Below are 18,704 nucleotides of genomic sequence, written 5' to 3'. Positions count from 1 at the left end.
AATTCAGTGTGCAAAGATTACTCTTGTTGTACAGTATCATGAATGGCCTGCAGAGAAAGAGTGCTGCTGCACGAGTAATCGCTAACATGAACTGCACACCCAAGAGTATAGCAAATAAAATAAACCTCCTTCGTTCACCACGATGCGCATACAAACACAAAACTGATTCAGAGCAGGAAACTAAAGCACATCGCTTATAGCAACACACATGTCCCGAGAGTCAGAAGAAAACAAATATTTCAGACTGCCTTTGTGAAAGTAATCATCTGAACTCTATGCCATGAAACCGTATCAGCCCTTGGAGCAGATCGCAGTCAAACAGGCACCTCAACGTCTTGCATCTCACACACGCAGCTCCATCACGAGGCATCACAGAAAAGAGCTGGGAAACAGAACAGAGTACCATTTTGGTAGGCGGGATTATCGGAATGTGCTCTTTCCTGATAAATGGATTATTACGATATTTCACTATGTGGGGTTGAAGCACATTACCAAAACCGCAATTTATAGCATCTGGATTATGGAAGAGTGATAGAGTGTCCGGATTTTAGGAGTGGAGGCCCCTCACTTAGCAGAGCCATAATTACCCATCAACCCTCAACACATCACATGAGGACACATGATCTCATCCACTGATGTCATACTGTTCACGTAAGCATTTCAATATAAGAGATTCTGTAAATATCAAACTTAGCACAAATTAAAGTGGTGTGTATATTCTTTAAACAGTATTAAAGTAAATGGTGAGGATACAAAGATGATAGCATTCCTTACTAGGTGTCAAGAAAAAGTGCAAAAATATCTAATTTTAATCAATTTTTATTTAGTATTTATTTACTCAATGTTTGTACAAATGTTTTTTTTTTTTTTGGTGGTTGTCACCCATTATTCACTTCCATTGTATAAAGTGTAGTAGCACATCTATCATTTTGTTCCTCTCATTCTGTTTTTTCGATCTATGAAAGAAACGTGAATAAACCAAAAACGTATTCTCAAATGTCTTAAAATACCTCTATGACAATGGCTTAGATCTTTGAAACCGTGCAGTGAAAGCATTAATAATCAATTGTTTTTTTCCTAAATAGTAAATTGCCTTACATGCCGTCTAACCGAAGCTTGCCATCTCAGCAGTGAATGTCGATGAATGAAAATATTACAACAATGGCTTCTATGCCTGGTTGTGTAATTGAAAAATAGGAGTGTAGAGGTAAAAGAATATTTCCTCAAGGACACAAAGACTCTTGAAGCAGATTCATGCACACAGAGGAACAGTGGGTAGTTGAAGGGATGGATGCATATATGAATTAAGCAGTAACTCAAAAGTAAAACTTTCCTCTAATCGTTGTTGCAACACACTATAAATATTATAAATGTTACTTACCTCAAGTACCTCTACTATGGATATGATATGCCGGTACAACAAACACATACCGTCTCAAAATCTAGCTCAGTGGTAAGAGCACTGCGTTAATAAAACAAGGTGGTGGGTTCGATCCCAGGGGATTGCAAATACCCATGTATAAATTATAGGATAATGCAATGTAAGTCGCTTTGGATAAAAGCGTCTGCCAAATGCAAAAATGTGATTTTGAACGCTTTCCACACTGTACAGTATTACACAACTGTATTTCACAAATTAAGATGATTTGAACTGAGTTTTGCATTAAATATTCACAGTATTCTGACAGGCATAAAGAAAATGTAATTTAAATTATTAATAAATATTAATTAGATTATATTAAGTGTATGATATAAAACATAAACATGAATATTTACCCAATATTTTCATGATAACTTCCAGTCAATTGAATTATATTTATAATTATGATAAACAGGATTATTCATCCAACAAATAAATGTTTTAATTGAAAATTATTTAAAATATATGATAAACAGCATGTCCCATATTTTTGTGCTGAAAAACACGCGTGTGCAAAGAGAGTGACGTTTTGTTTCTTAGAAAATTTTTCCGCCCCATACTGTCATGTAATATTGTTTCCATCTGCTGCTTTTTTGTGCATTCATGCTGTTTTGCAACCACTGCATTATAAACAGATAAAAAGAAGACAGATACGCACCTGCATGCTCATATCTCCGCTATTCACTAAACCAAAGACTACATATATATTAACAAATACTATGACCCCATTTACAACTTGTGTATCATCTGTCTTTTCCAGAAATCGTAAAAAAAAAACGCGGATCAAACTGAAAACGTATTTTTGACTTCACGCAGCGCTACGCAGAACTGCTCGGCGTAGTACCGCGAGAGCGGACCGCGCGTTCTGCTTTTGAATTACTCTCGCGATATTTTGATGTCACGAAGGCGATCAGATTGCGCAGCAGTAAGTCAAACAAACAACGGACAGTCAAAACAATACTAAAACACAATACAGTAAACGAGGATAATTTGTGTAAAATGTTTTGCACATTAATTGTTTGGAATTTTGGAAAAAGCACATACTCACTATACGGTTGCATTTAACGGAACTTGCCTGATATTGACAGGACACAAACCGATTGCATGATATTTTTATTGCAAAGTTTTGTTTTGTTGTGTTGTAAGCTGATATAACTTTACTCGTATTAGTCCCTTCTCTCACCACAAAACACAATTTCACCGAAATAAACGAATCTACATAAGACATATTGTACAAGGCACAGGCCTTTAATGAACGTATCAAGTAAAACTTGGCCTATTCCTGAAAACCTAGCAAACAATTAAAGTTATAAAACACTCGTTACGAAGATTCACTTACCAAGAAAAACTAAAAGTAGTCATAACAAACGATCCTGCTGAACAAAACTGTAACGTAATCCATTTACCTTCGATAAATTACCCTCGTGAACAAACGAGAAAAACGTAATTTACGTTAAGTCCTTTCAGGTGAACGTCTTAGGTCACGTGTCATTTGTAATCATTCTTAGTGGTTGACTGTTGAAGTGATGCTGCTGGTTTGTGTTTTTGCTCTTAAGTGTTTGTAAATATGTTACTTCTCAGGATCACTGCACATTTATACAGTGTAGCGTACTTTAGTTTAATAATAACACCTACATGCTTTCAGTTATCTGATAAAATGAGTTGAAGGAATGTTGAAAATCATGACACCCCCACTTGTGGTCTTTGCACTTGACCACTTAACTACTTTCATGACGTATTTCCTGTTTTTGGCCCTGGGCGTAAAGATCCAAAGTGAGCATGTAGTACTTCTAACCTGATGGGACACTTAGGAAGTGCAAACATATATCGTTAATTAAAGTGGTTATGAGATAAAAATAAGTTGTGCAAAATACATGACTCTGGAGTTTTCACCAATAAAATATGTTACACTACGCTTTTACTACGCCTTTATTTTTATAGCTTATTGTTTGTATTGTATCAAAGCAGCAGTACCAAAAACAAAAGAAAGCAAACATTGTTTAAATTAAAGATGTAACCTTAAAAAGAAGTAGTATACCATACACTAGACAGGTTTCCGCAACATCTCTCAAGACTCAAGAAAAAAGTCCCATGATATAAATCCAGAACAAGATGCATGATGGGATACACTTAGCCTTAATACAGCTCCGAAGCGGTATTCAAGATAGTGTGGGTATAGTGTACGTTAAGCACAATACCCTGAGGCATTTTTAAGACGTTGGACACACTTGCGCTCTTCCTTCCTGTGCACACGCTCCCAAGTGGCCAAGACTGCAAGTGGGGGTATTTGGACGCAGCCTAGGTCAAGTTAAACACAAGGCATTGTGGGAATGAGACATGTAGTTCATCCAGTGTGGTATGCTTCTGTGTACACTTTGAGTTTACTATAAAATATTATTTTATAAAACATATTAAGTGCAAACTGAAAACTAAGCAATGAAGCAACTTTTATTCATATATGCTATATTTCTGGGGTTTTTATTTAATGTTGCTTTCTACATATACAGTTTTTTTGACTGATGCTTTTATCCAGTGTCAACACACTTTATACATTCAAGTATACATTTGTTTATCAAATTTACATTAAATGTGTGTTCCCTGGAATAAAACCCATGACTTTAGGCATGGCTAGTGATATTACTTAAATCTATTTGCATATGTGTTCACGATCAATAGTAATTCTACTGATAATTTACATTAGTAAAAGACTGCATCATTTATCCTCCACAATTCATTTGGAGAAGATGTCTTGATGATAATGAACTGCTAGTGTGTTACTCCAAATATATCGAGAGCACCAATGCAAAGCTATTCCTGAAAATGATCAAGGTCTGATGCATTTCTGAATGTGACGTATTTCAAGCCTGTAAATAAAATATTGTGAATCACATTAAAAAAAACATAGTATTAGACTGTAAGTGAAAACAGTTCACTGCAAAGAGCTGACCCACTGACCACTTTAATCCTCATTCTTATCAGATGTCAGCAGATGGGACATCTTGCTAGTGGGTTCACCGTGCATGACCGGGCTTTCAGTTTTGATGTGTGCTAGTTAGCTGTGCCGATGTAAGAGGAGGGGAGGCGGGCGGTAGTGTCTCCAAATGCTCTCAAAAGGGTGCTTGACTTATTGGCTTGAAGAGGACATCTCCACTTCATGTTCAGACTCTCGTAGAGATGCCAGGGCCATTTGAATTGGTTACATAACACACACACAGATGCCTTCTCAAGGGACTTCCACATTTGTGTTAGTGTTTTCTCTTGTGTGCGAAAAACTCATTTTGCATGTATGATTTCAAGCAGACACTACTCGCGCTCCAAAAACAAAGTAAGCGTTTTAGCAGTGGCTGTCCTTGCAGAAAGGAGGCCAGCAACTAATTAATCATTAAATCTCAAATTAGCATACGACATCCTGTGCCTGTGTTTATGGAGGCCCAGAGGAGAACACAAAGAGAGAGGAAAGGAGTTGAAAGAGAGATATGGTTTGATCTCAGGTCTGGAGAACTTATTCGTACTTATGAAGGACAGTCATGATAGATTTTGTAAAGAATATTTAAAGCCACTGGAAAATTAAAGGACCATTGCAGTTTTGTGTTGTTTAAATTTGAAAATGAACTTCTCTGCAAACAATTGCCTCTTAAAGGGATAGTTCACCCAAAAATGAAAATTCTGCCATCATTACTCAACCTCTTGTCATTTCAAACCTGAATGATTTTCTTTCTTGTGCAAAACACAATAAAAGTTATTTTTAAGAATTTTGGGAACCAAAAACCCCTCCAAGGATAACATGATATGGCATCTCAGTCCTCTGTTTTTGATTAAATTTATATATATATTTTGTGTGAAAACAAGTGATGTTGGTTGGTTTGACATTTAGTTTGATTGCCTGGTCCGGACTCTAGTTCGATTGCTCTACCCCTCCCCTTGCTGGACTGCGTTCATATGATAATTTTTTGGGTCCAAACCGCTGGTTGTTTGCGTCATCAGCCTGCAGCTGTTAACCCTGTCGCTTGTAACGACGACGCAGGGCAAGGCGGCAAAATGCATAACTTGCACACATCACTTTTACTGTATATGTTTTTGAACCGTTAGTTTTGTTTTCAAAGCTTCAGTACATTTCGCCTGTGAATGTACTGAAAATGCTCTTTAGAACGCTGGAGCCTGGGCTCTCCAAGCTCTCTGCTTGGAGCGCCCCAGTAACGCTTGTAAGAAACGTGAGTGAAACACACACACAAGCACACATTATTACCAAAGAATACGTCAATAATAGCAGTTCACTTCCACGATTTGGTACGATTGCGTTCATATAAACAGTGAAGCGTTCTGCAGTTCACATGAACCGCACACCAGACCTCTCTTTTTCAGTGGACTCCGGCAAGGGCGTAGATTTGGTTTGGAACGTCCCAGATAGCACACGAACATCACGGAGACGTCTATTTGATGTGTGTGTTTACATCTGGAAGACATATTTTTTAGAGTGTTTGCTCATCTGTAATACGTCTATAGGACGTTTCCTGTTAGAAGATGTCTTTAAGATGTAATGATTTAGAATGTATGTGTAGTGGAGTAGGCAGGATGAGACCGTTGTTCGAGACCGTTGAGTAATTGTGAATGAGCGCCAGCTGTGCGCACACCGGGCTCGAATCACATGGAGATTGGGAGCATATAAGAGAACGAGTGACCGGACCGGGCCCGAACGTGTTTTACGTTTGTAGTGGTGTTCTTGTATTTTGTATTTTTGTTTTTTTCGCCGGCGGTCGTCCGTGAGGGGCCGCCAGCTGTTATTTATATTAAAACTTTGTTAAATGTTTGCCGGTTCCCGCCTCCTTCCTTCCATGTCTGAATCGTGTTACAGTATGTTAAACTGACATAAATTCTAACATAGAAGAGATTATAAAAAGAAAGAAATTCAGTATTGAAAGCGCCAGTAGGCGGCCGCGATTCACTGTTTTAATGAGTGAGCTACTTAAATTATTCATTCATCCAATTCGTTCAAAAGTCAGATTATTAAAAAAAAAAATACACTAACCCTTCTCTCAACAGGTAGTGGTCTAGCTTTTGTTGAAACCAGTAACTTTGTATTGGCACCTAATGTATTATGGCTCCTGTATGAACTATCGCTTATTGCTCCTAAACTCTTTGTAAGTCGCTTTGGATAAAAGCGTCTGCTAAATGTCTAAATGTAAATGTAAATTTTAGGAAGAAAACAAACATCAATGTGAATGCTTTTGTCATTGATAATTACAGACACTATCGAAAAATGAACTAGCAAAACAGATGGCTGCTTTGGTAACTTGTTATACTGATAGTTATAGCTAAATACATTTCAATGGATTAGCTAGCTAACATATATGGTGTGTACTTAGCTATTATTACACAATATTCTCACTCGCGTTGTTTTGGTGAAAGTGCGACTCATTGGTTGGGCGTTACCAATCGGTTCAATGGAGGGGGAGTATTTGTTGTCTAATTTATTATGACACACTCATATTTGATTAGGAACAAAATCATTGTCACAATATAAAGTAATTCTACATATTTTTCATTTGATCTACTGTGATTTTCATGTTGAAATATTGGAGGGGTTGTAACTGATGGATTTGAATATTGGGCCGGTTACCTCCCACCCATCCCCCCCATAAACTACGCCCCTGGACTCGGGTACAGTACAAGGGTGCGCATCCGTGCTCGGAAGACAGCGTGCACATCACCCAAACGAATCGAACTCTGACGTTAATCGAACCCGAGTGCGCACTAAAAGTCCAAATGTGAAACCGCCCTACTGAAGAGAGTTAGGCACTGAGCTGTGGTTACTATGCAAAACCATTAGTGTTCTTTTAGACATTTGCAATCATGTGCACCACAAAAAAACCTACTCCGACAGGGTTTGGGATATTTGATTGAGGTTTGAATGAGCTAAAGGTGTAAAGAAAGACACAATTTGAGAAATACTTGGCAAGCCAGCTGTGAGCTAGAGAAATGCATACATAGGCTCGATAACATTCTCCCTTGGGCTACTCTCTCTTCTTTGCGCAGTGGAATCATAAATGGATTTACTAATGAAGGACTGCACCTGTGTAAAGTTTGCCTTGGAGGATGGTATAGCTAATTCCTAATCTAACATAATAACTGATAAAAGGGGCATGCACATGTAAACATGAAAAACAGCAAACACTGCAGGCTGTCAAATTTATATTTGTGCAACAAAGGATATTCTTAATCTCTTCCGGCCAAAACACTGACCATATACAGCCCGCCCTCGGACCGTCTGAGGAATACTGGACAAGATCTGGCTAAATATCCACAGTTTGCAATCTTTTTGGCTGGCTTTAAACAGCATCCAGAAATCAGCGGGCACCCGTCCATCTGGACACAATGTTGTGTTTATATAAGGTACGTGGATGATAATAAACACTTTATAGAAGGAAAAGGTTAATGGATTTTGGCATTGCAGAGGTTGTTGGACTAAAGATTAAAATAAAAATCATTAATAACTTTCTTTCTTGTGCAGAACACAGAAGAAGACATTTTTTAAAATATCAACAACCAAACAACATTGACGCCCATTGACTATCATTGTATGAACACGAAACCACCGAGACATTTCTCAGAATATCTTATTTTATGTTCTATAGAGGAAAGTTTTAATAACATGAGAGTGAATGATGACATCATTTTATTGTGTGAGAAATTAAATATCCCTTTAGGTCTTAGAATGATATTTGAGGTGAATATTTCAAAATATAAAAGTATATAAAATATAAGTGAATTGTAGGATTAATGTTTTGTGTGAATTTACAGATGCTATGTAAGTGACGAAGAGGTAATTATACAGTAGGCTGCATGAAATGATAAATAAGCAGGAATGAAGATATGTTTTAACTATAAAGAACAACATTCAACCAAAGATTCTATATGCAAATAGACCAATGCAATGTTAATATATCTGGCCACATTTAATTGAATGCGTTTTATCTCATTCTGCATTGCTTTCTGCATTACTCTCTTTTCCACTCTCTCATTTATCTCTCTCTCTCTCTCTCTCTCTCTCTCTCTCTCTCTCTCTCTCTCTCTCTCTCAGGAAAAGAGCATCTCTCCTGCCCTACAAATACTCCTCAAATTACTGCACTAGTCAATCAACAACCCTCAGCAGCCCCAACAGACAACCCCACTATAAATAGCGACAACACTCCAAACAAAGCGAGGTAACTGCACAGAGACGTTGAGGTAACAAAGCTGCGTACTACACCACCAAACGAATGACACACAATGTTGTGAGCACCCCGGGATGCCTGGCCCCCTCTAGTAAATGACAAGTCCCTGTGGTTGGTGAGGTTTTGCCAGGAATAGTTCAGCAACGAGCCAAGCAGAGAGGACGCCTTCCCCACTGGGACACCTCAAGATGAAAATATTGAGGTAGGAAAGCAGCGCAGGGTGGTCCACCCCCCTAAAGGACCCAATGATGTACTTTGAAGTCAACAGGGCCTGGAGTTGGCCCATTATCTGTGGGGAGAGGATGAAAAAACGAAGGGAAACAAGAAAGAACTGGGTGGGTAAATCCCTCTGAGTGGCACGTGGAAGATGGAGAGAGATACAGCAGTGCCGGAGGAGGAAACATGCATATGCACAGCTTACACAGGGGCTCCACTGCAGGAGGGAAAGAGGGGTGCCAAAAGCTCCAGATCCCATAGATAAATATTTACAGAGTAGGAGACAGTCCCCCTAGTCAAAAAAAGAAACAAGAGCGAGAGAGAGAATGAGAGTTCAGCTTGAATAAAATAAAGATGCGGAACATTTCAACTGTTATTCAAGATTACACAGACAGAACAAAATACAAGTATGAGAAAACGGAAAACAGACTTTCAAAAAGAGAAACTACATGAGTTACAGTGTGGACCGGAGTAGATCATGTTTTTTTATAATTAATCGTTTGTCAGCCATAAATTAAATGCTTTTGAAATTGGACAAAAATATATATATATATATATATATATACATATAAAGTCAAAATATTTTATTTTTTTGCTTATACACATTTTTGTTTATAAAAAATGTCATTATAAAAAAATCTATAAAAAACAAAACTTAACAAGCTATATTTGAAAAACTTTGTAGAAGTTAAATCCAAATCTTCAAAATCCAAATTCGAGTAAAGGTTCAGTTGAATGTCAAGTTGTCAATTTGATGTAACTTAAGCATTTAAGGGAGCTTTTGAAATAAAGTTTATAAGTTTAATTTTAAAAAGCCTATCCAAAACTTTTTTTTTACATACTTATAATTATTATAATCATTATTTTTTATTTTATTTTTATTTTTTTTTCCTTTCCTTTACTTTATTTTGTTATGTATTTATTTTGTTTTGTTTTAGATTTAGATCTTGGTATACACGGTATGTCCATGTCATTATGTACCCATAAGATATGAAAACGCAGGTGCGGGCGTTTGTAATATTATTTTCTAATTCTTTCTTTTCAAACCTAAAACAAAATGCAAGATTTGGAAGATGTGTTGCAGACGTACAGATATGAATTCCTTCGTTTCCTGATGACATTCCCCTCAAATTTGTCCCATTTCCACAGAAGGGCTGAAAACAAACAGAAAAAGATCAAAAATTTCCTGTGTTTTTTTGCTCAAGCATAAGTAAATCTGACAAGAAAAGGTCACCAGATTGCCTCCTAAAGTACAGTATGAATGTTTGATAGCCCCAGGCACCCGTGCGGAAAGGGGACGGTAGGTTTTGACAGCGGATTAGAGGGTAAAGAAGATGGTAGAGGTGATGATAGAGGAGCACTGCTCCAGTCTGACAGCAGTGAGAGCAGGACGGCCATATGCGCCATCACTCTGGACCCTTAGGGAGAAAGGAGACAAGGTGACGTACTAAACACGCTCGTCCCCGCAGGAGTACTGGAACCCGATCAACAACAAGGCCCTGACAGTCTCTCTCACGCATGCATGCACGCACACGGCGAGATGAAGACAGCCCAAACGCATTTACAGAAGTTACAATGATGAAGTCAATGATCATGTGAGATCATTAGTCTCGCCTCATCATTCTTCCTTACAAGATCTTGCGCTAGAATCGATACTGTATTTCACAACAGATTAAAATCTACGTACAGATTGAGAGATATCTTAATGGAGGCTCCTAAAAATGGATGAATTCTCTCTACGTGCATAGCGTCGAATTGCATTTATAGTCCTACTAAAGATCTAAAAATTAAGCTGTCAGCTCCTTACAACTCTGTAGTCATGATTTTATTTCATTGTCGCGGAAAATAGCAGCATCCAAGCGTGTTCTCTTAAATCACTGAATAAACTTGAATGAACTTCTCTGTGCCTGATGTATCGATTGACAAACTGATGCAATTTTGGCTTATTTAAAGGGAGAGTTCACCCCATAATAAAATTCTATCATTGTCTATTCACTCCCATGTCATTCTAAACCTGCATATGACTCTTTCTTCTGTGGAACACAAATGAAGATATTTTGAGAAGTGACTCCATACGATGGAAGTCAATGGAGGCCAATGTTATTCGTCTACCAACATTCTTCAAAATATCTTATTTTGTGTTCTGTCCTAGCCAGCAAAGACACATGGAGCCCAAATGGGTTTGATAAAGTAAATAAAACACAACAGCTACAACTACAACTGACCACAAGCCCTGTTAACATCTTTACTTATTTATATTATTAAAAATAAACAGATTTTGGTAATGGTGTAAAAAGCATGTATGTATAATGCATTATAAAGAGTTATTAAAGTGTATAATGCATTATAGTTCTTCATAATTAATGCATTAAATGTAGTTGTAAAGAAGTATAACCAAATTAAAATGTGTAGCGTAACAATTAATTGCTAAATGTTATAATGTATTAACTGTAATAACAATTATTTATAAGACATTACAATGCATTAAAAAGTGCATTACAATGCTTTAAAACATGTTGCATGCATCACACAAAACTCATTCATTTCCCAGAATGCATTGCAACATGAAGTATTTCACCGAGGTTCATATCCGGATTCTTGATGTCTGTGTGTGGGCAAGTATGACAATGTGCTCGGTCTACTTTAAACATGTTCAATTTCCTCTAATGAAGCTGTGCTGTTTTTCTTAATTATTTGCATTACGGATTTATAAATCACTCATTGATCAATAATTTATCCCACTAAATGATGATTGTGCACTTATTAAGCAGTCAAAAGCAGTTAATACAATTTTCTCCTGATTTTCTCGCCATAACAAACTCTCTTAGAGAGAAACTAACATAAAAAAAAATCAAGAGTCAAATTCCCCAACTAAAACAAACGCTGATCACCATTATGGTGACATCAAACCAGTTATTTTCAAGAAAACATCAACAGAAAATATTCTCAATAATATGAATAAGTAAAGATGTTAACGGTGTTTGTGGGATTGCAGCTGAAGTCAGATGTAGTTGTTGTGTCTTATTTCTTTCTGTTCATTGTTCATCAGTAATCATCACTTTATTATCTCATTACATTCAATGTCACATTTAGCAGCCTGTAGTTTGCACTCTAAGCAGAATACATTTAATCTGGGCAAACCCATGTGGGGCAACATTACAAGTGAGAAAAAGATGCTGTGTGTCTTAACTGCACATGAAGATGTTGCAGAACTTCAGCAATGTCTCATTCCACAAGCACTCTCTCTCTCTCTGTCCTCTGCATGAGGCTTAGATTAAATAATAAATGATCAATATCCTCCCAGCGATCGCCACAATGACTTAGTGCAGCATCGATCTGGGGCCATGAGGGACGTGATGAAAAAGAAGTAGCGTGACAGGTAGCATCGTCATGCATCAAGTCCCCGGACCCTGAGCCGGGCGAGGAAGATCTGCAGCTCGAGTAATCTAGAGCGGCATCTAAAGTCTGGGCACACGGCCGAGGTGCAGGACCTGGTACGTTTGTTCTGGCTGTGTGAGAATGTGTGTGAGAATGTGATTTGAGAGAGAGAGGAGTGATTGTAAGAGTGATGGTACTGGGATTACCGATGTGCATTTGAGATCTTGGTGACATGAAAGGTCCAGCGCTTATGAGAGGGATGAAACACTTTTGCTGTATACTTGAGATTCTTTCTTGATGTGGAGTTACTGATTTAGCAGCGTGAGTAAAAACAAACGGAAATAAAATAAAATAAAGAAGGAAATATGTGGCACAAAAATACAAAAATTCTGGGTTGTTTTAACCCATAATTGGGGCAAATATGCATCAGGGGTTGGGTTTGTTCTTCATTTATTTAAACAACATGGCTTTTTTATCTAACAATATTTTTGTGTTTTTTTCTAGGGAAGTAATGCGACCATGGAGGCATTTTCACGTTCATCATAAGATTATATGATACAGTTAAAAGCCATAGGATCGGTGTAGGACCATTCAAGAAATCTTATAAAATCTTTAAGGATAAACTGAAATGTATCAAAGACTTGTGATAAGTTATCACAAGATAAGGATTTTTGTGTGAATTGTCCCTTTAAATGTAGAAATGAGGAATGCTGCAACATAAGAAAGTCTGCAAATGTAAACTATAATCTAATGCAAACCAACAGCTTTCGAGAAAAAGAATCAAGTAGATTTAAAGGCCACCGAATGCATAATGATGCCATACAGCCGCTCATTTGATGCTTTGATATTCTGAACAGGGTGATTCAAGACTGTCATTCACTGGAGGATTAGCTCGTCTGCTTTCTCAGGCCTTGATTGCTCTCTGATTTCAGTGATGTTGTTGCGATTCACCGAGAAGGATGCTGAGATACTCGACAGACTTGATTACACAAATACACGCTTCCCAACCATTGGCTGAGAGACGTGCTGCCCGAGCTTCCGTGCAGAGGAATGAAATACAAAGCTGGAGATCAAAGAAAATGCCTTGTGTACTGTAAACATCTGACTGTCAATCAAAGAGACTGACACATACATGTTAGAATTTTGTATGAATTGTCCAATTAATATGCTTATCGGATAATTAGAAATAACATTTCTATGATTCATTTTATTTGAAATAAAAATCAAAAGTTGGACGACTTTAATAATATTTTTCTGCTTTTGTCCAATTCACTTTAAAGAGAAATCAGGTAACCTTCATTTTTTTAATGATTTTATTATTTCCACCACAAAACACATAAAATAAATGTTAATAACCCATTAAAAAAATATATATACATACAAACTATTTTTATTTATGAAAATATGTGATTATACAGTAAAAGTTTTTTTGACTGTTTTATTTACCAGATTTACAAGTTTGTTGTAAAATAATGCCAAAAACATCTCCAATTCAATCCACTTTTATTGTCACGGCCAATGTAATTTTAATTTACAAAAAAAATATTTTTATTGTTTTTTTCTGCCTGGCCAGCTGCCGGAATATTATCATTTTTTACCGCGTTTTTCTTTTACAGTGTACAATGTTTATTATTAGACAAGTTAGGGAAACCTCCCAAGCTATAAGCAATTCTAAACATTCAAGTTCAATAACTAACTACGTTGAGGTTAATTGCATTATAAACATGATTTTGTATAATATATCTGATAAAACCAATCTATATTTATCCGGCATACATTTACACTAAATAGGCTACAATTAATAAAAAAACATAATATTTATTCCCATTCAATAATGCCTCCCAATATGACTTTTGAGTGAAGTCATATGATTCAAGTACATAACCAAATATTCACAAAAAAATGAAAAATTATAAAGAAAATATTGTAGTCTTTACACAGTCTCTGTTGCTGACTAAGTTTCACATAATATTCATTAAATATGCAGTCATTTACCCGTATAGCAGAGATTTGCATTTCCTCACAAAATGGACATTAAAGAAAGATTCAGGAATATGAAAACTTATTCTTAATAATATGATTTCAATTCACACTTCCCACCGGACTGCTTTTATAAAAGCTCTTTATTAATCGCTCAATATCTCTAAGAGCATTTCCAAGCAGAACAGGAGTATAGTCTTACTGCAGTAATACACTTAAGCGTTTGTTAGCCGCCATTAGACTTACTCAATACCTCCTGCTTAAACTCACAGAAGTAACGGTTACCACAAAACAACACGAGCAGCTGCAGTGTCTCTGTCTCTCACACATCCCTTATATTTCACATCCGGTGATGAGTCACAAAAGTGCTTGGGAATAGATGACAAATGTGATTAATATGAAACGTTATATCGTAAGCTGCTGCAGGTGTGCTTGAAACCTGACGCATGGCTGCTGCGATTTGGAGACATCGCTTCCCAAATCACTCGAGATGTGTGACAGATGGGCGGAGAAATGAACAAAGGGGTAATTTAGGTTTGCTGGCTTCCGATCTTCCTGGAACTCTTTAGAGACTCCATAAAACTCCCATTCCTGCCAGATGTAGTTAAACCTTCATCAAGAGAAACAGGAAACTTCCTTTCCGAAACACAATAAAAAATCAATTGGAGGGCTATCAGCAAACTCAAGTGTGAATGCAATTGATCAGAAAGTTGAGCAGTTGTATTAATATTGCTCAACAAACATAAAGCACCATATACTAAAATCACCAAAAACATTCCTTGTCTTTCACTGTTTTAAATTGTGTAGTTTGTTCTGCAAATGTGTTTTTACATCTTAGCTAAATGATTGGGTATGTGAAAAAAACAGACATAATAATCTCAAAGATCAGTGTGTCCCTAACTTTTTACAATGGCGCATGCCTTTAATAAACAGCCCTGTAAAGACCCTAAATGCTCAAACTGCATTCACACAGAGTGCATTATTAATATAAAATATTTTGCACAATAGTTAATAGCCTACATTTTATTATATAAATCATGTGACAAATATAGTTTTCCAAAAATGTATACCTTTATATTAAACAGGTTATTTCACAAGGCTGTATACTCTCATAGCTTTGCTTTTTTTATTGGAGAGTTTGAGTCATCTAGTCATCATGTAAGACTCTCTTTCCAGAAATCACAGGTGTGGTGCAGGTGAAACAGACAATTTAAAGCAAGTCCAGTTTTTGTAAGTGAGAAACATGCAATAAAACCAGTTGAGAAACATTGTGTTAAAATCAATTGACCGAATACTATCTAATCTGCAGACATCTCATCAGAGCCTAAAAAATTACACTATGGACATCCTAGCAACCTTACATAGGCCTACTTATATTTTAAAAACAAATAAATATATATATATATAATGTATTTATATGACCTGTCAAACAAATTCGTCAAAAAATTGTTTGAAATAAAAAATTGGGCAAATACAACTAAAAAACAAAAAAATATTCCTCTTTATGTCTTTATAGCAAAATTTGAGCCGGCACATTCAACTTCTCTCAGATGTCTAAAATGAATCAATTATAACATTCAACCATTAAAACTTATTTCACTGTTAAGGACTGCAAATATACAACTAATTGGGCATCTAAATTAAAAGAAATAAAGACCTTTCTATTTTTCTACCTTTTTGTACATTTCAAAAGTTTATGGATAACAACAAAAGTTACACACTGCTAAAAATAAATAAGTGAACACTTAAGTCACATACAGTATTAGATCTCTATGAACAAAACATTCAAGTTAAAAATCGTAAATTTTACATAGCATCAATTATTGTAAACTAAACAATGTGACAATATACTGACAGTAAACCCTTATACCTTTCAAATGATGTATAGTTTGTGAATCTCGTTCATATTTATAGACTGTAATATATTTAGTCAGCGTAAACAACGCTAAAAATAGTGACATTAATACCACCTAAGAGGTTAATGAAAGCTAAAATTGTTAACAGATTCTTATATGTGATTTAAATGTCTCCTTGATTTTTGAGCATATGAAATAATGATAATATATGGCATATCTTTATATTCTTCAAGTATTTAAATCCCTAGTTATCAAACGTCACTTAAAACTGATATTCATTTCTTGTAAATCACACCATTCCAAACTTGTGACAATGCATGTTGGCATGCAGTCATCAAGGATGCTGAAAAAGAGGTGGACTAATCCCTCTATAAGCGCATTACACGTCTCTGTGTTTGGTCTTGTGCAATGATAAGTCTCGGCTGATGCCAGCGCTACTGTTTGCTGCAGATGTATGGCTGATGATGTAAGAATCATTCAGAAAAGCAGCCTGAAAGAGATGTAGCGGGTCAGTATTGCAGCTCATGACTCAGCTCTTCATCTCAAATGATAAATGCATGTGTTTGTAAACCTTGCTTAGCAAAATCTCCTTCAACAAAACTAGTTGTAATGAGATGATATTACATAAAGTGCTCTTGAATGTAATGAGGTTTTTGAATGAGGCTCAACGCATCTGTTTCTGGCAGAACAACATGCGTTTACCAGTATGAACGGATGCATGTGGGTGAAAGAAATAACCAAAAGACAATTAAGCTTTTGCATATTATTATAATATTTTTGTTTGCAAAGTAAAGGTTGTTTTACACAGCATAGTTAGTGATGACATATTATGAAACAGAAGAAAAGCAAAATGCACACACCAGGTCAAATTTGCTCAATCTACGGACTCTTCTAATAAATACATTTGATAAAAACTATATAAATCTCATATAAATATGTATAAATAAAAAGCATCAAGAATTTTATGTGCTAAAATTTGCCATTACTTTAACGGCCAGAATAAAGCTGCAATTTATCTTTTGGGCTCAAAATCCCCCCCCCAAAATTAGTGATAAAGTCACATTAAAAATAGTCATCAAACCATCTACTTTCCTCCATATTTGCTAAATTAAGCATTAAGAGCTCACATTTAAAAAAATACCCACATCATTTGATTTAAAGTAACTTGCAATTTTATGTTTATAACAGAAATGGCGATACCGAGGCATTATGGATTGCAGCTTAAAAAGTAAAATAAAAAAATAAAAATAATTGATCATCATTTACTAACCCTCAAGTTGTTCCAAATCAGTCTTAAAGTCTTTGTTCTCATGAACACAGAGAAAGATATTTGGAAGAATGCTTGTAACCAAACAGTACTTCTTGGCCACCATTGACTACCATCGTAGGGAAAAATGCTTTTAGAATTTCTTTGATCTGTTAAACACAAAAAATATATTTTTAAGAAAGTAGGAAAGCAAACAGTTTAGATGCACTTTTGATTACCATTGTAATATTTCATATGGTAGTCAATGGTGCCCAAGAACGGTTTGGTTACGAGCATCCTTCCAAATATCTTCCTTTGGGTTCATCAGAACAAAGACATTCATACAGATTTGGGAAAACTTGAGGGTGAGTAAACGATGAAAGAAATTCATTTTTGGGCTGTCTCCATTTATGTAGTATTAAAATAAATTAAGATTTTGTAAATATAAATAATTTTGATTCAATTTTAGTACCATAAACGCAGTGGAGCAGGTGGTCTCTTCAGAGCATGAGACTGTATAGGATATCATCAGGACAGTTGGGTTTAGCAGCTGAAGGTGATTAGAGCTCACACTGGAGCCGCATGGAGTCAAGCGCAGCACAGAGAGAACCGGTGCGGTCTAACAATGTCATAAAAACGGTTAATGAGATGGAGCTCTTTCCATAACACCAAAATATTCTCTGGTCTTAATGAGCCAAGACATATTTTTCTGTCAGCTCCTCACAATTAGGCGACAATCCCATCTGACATAAATTATAAGTTAACTCTGAATAAAAGTTGAAAATTGCGCGGCACGAAAGGACGAATGGCCCTGTAATATAATTCATGTCCAATACATAATGCTTAGAACAAATACACTGTATAATACACTGAACAGTCTTAAATGGATAGTTCACCCTGAAAATACAAATTCTGCCAGTATCATCATGTCATTCCAAACTAGGATGTGAAGCGTTTATCACAAAAGATGATATTTGAGAAATGTCTCAGTGGTTTTGTTTCCATGCGATGCAAGTCAATGGGGGTCAATGTTGTTTGGTTACCAACATTCTTTAAAATATCTTCTTTTGAGTTCTGCAGAAGAAAGTAGGCCTACGTCATACAGGTATGGATTGAAATGAGGACAAGTAAACGATGAAAGAATTTTCATTTTTTGGCCCAGTTATATGTTGAGCTCTTTGATCGCGTCAATTTTTTGTTGAAACTTGATTTTTCTCCCAATAATAAGCCATGACTAATTCCACGGCTACACAAAATCAACCCGTGTCGTGCTAATCAGCATGTTGTCATGGCAGACCACACAGAGCATTTGTGTTGAAAATTGTGTGAATGTTTGTGCAATGGTGTTATTTTTGTAATGCATCTGATGAGGTGTTATTAAACCATATGCAACGGGT

The 18,704-nt window shown here is 36.2% G+C and overlaps 1 long non-coding RNA gene across 1 annotated transcript in view; it reads right to left on the bottom strand.

Moving 5' to 3' along the window:
* LOC130435888 (uncharacterized) overlaps nucleotides 1-3,123 on the bottom strand; it is a 153,649-nt gene extending 150,526 nt beyond the window's left edge. The window contains exon 1 of the long non-coding RNA XR_008908894.1: nucleotides 2,760-3,123. This is a non-coding gene — a long non-coding RNA (uncharacterized LOC130435888). The remainder of the gene's footprint in view (nucleotides 1-2,759) is intronic.
* Nucleotides 3,124-18,704: the final 15,581 nt, after the last annotated feature.

This window comes from Triplophysa dalaica, chromosome 14 (assembly GCF_015846415.1).
Source record: "Triplophysa dalaica isolate WHDGS20190420 chromosome 14, ASM1584641v1, whole genome shotgun sequence".
Classification (NCBI taxonomy): domain Eukaryota; kingdom Metazoa; phylum Chordata; class Actinopteri; order Cypriniformes; family Nemacheilidae; genus Triplophysa; species Triplophysa dalaica.
Note: the sequence above shows the minus strand (reverse complement) of the source record. Positions and strands in the feature narration are given on the sequence as shown.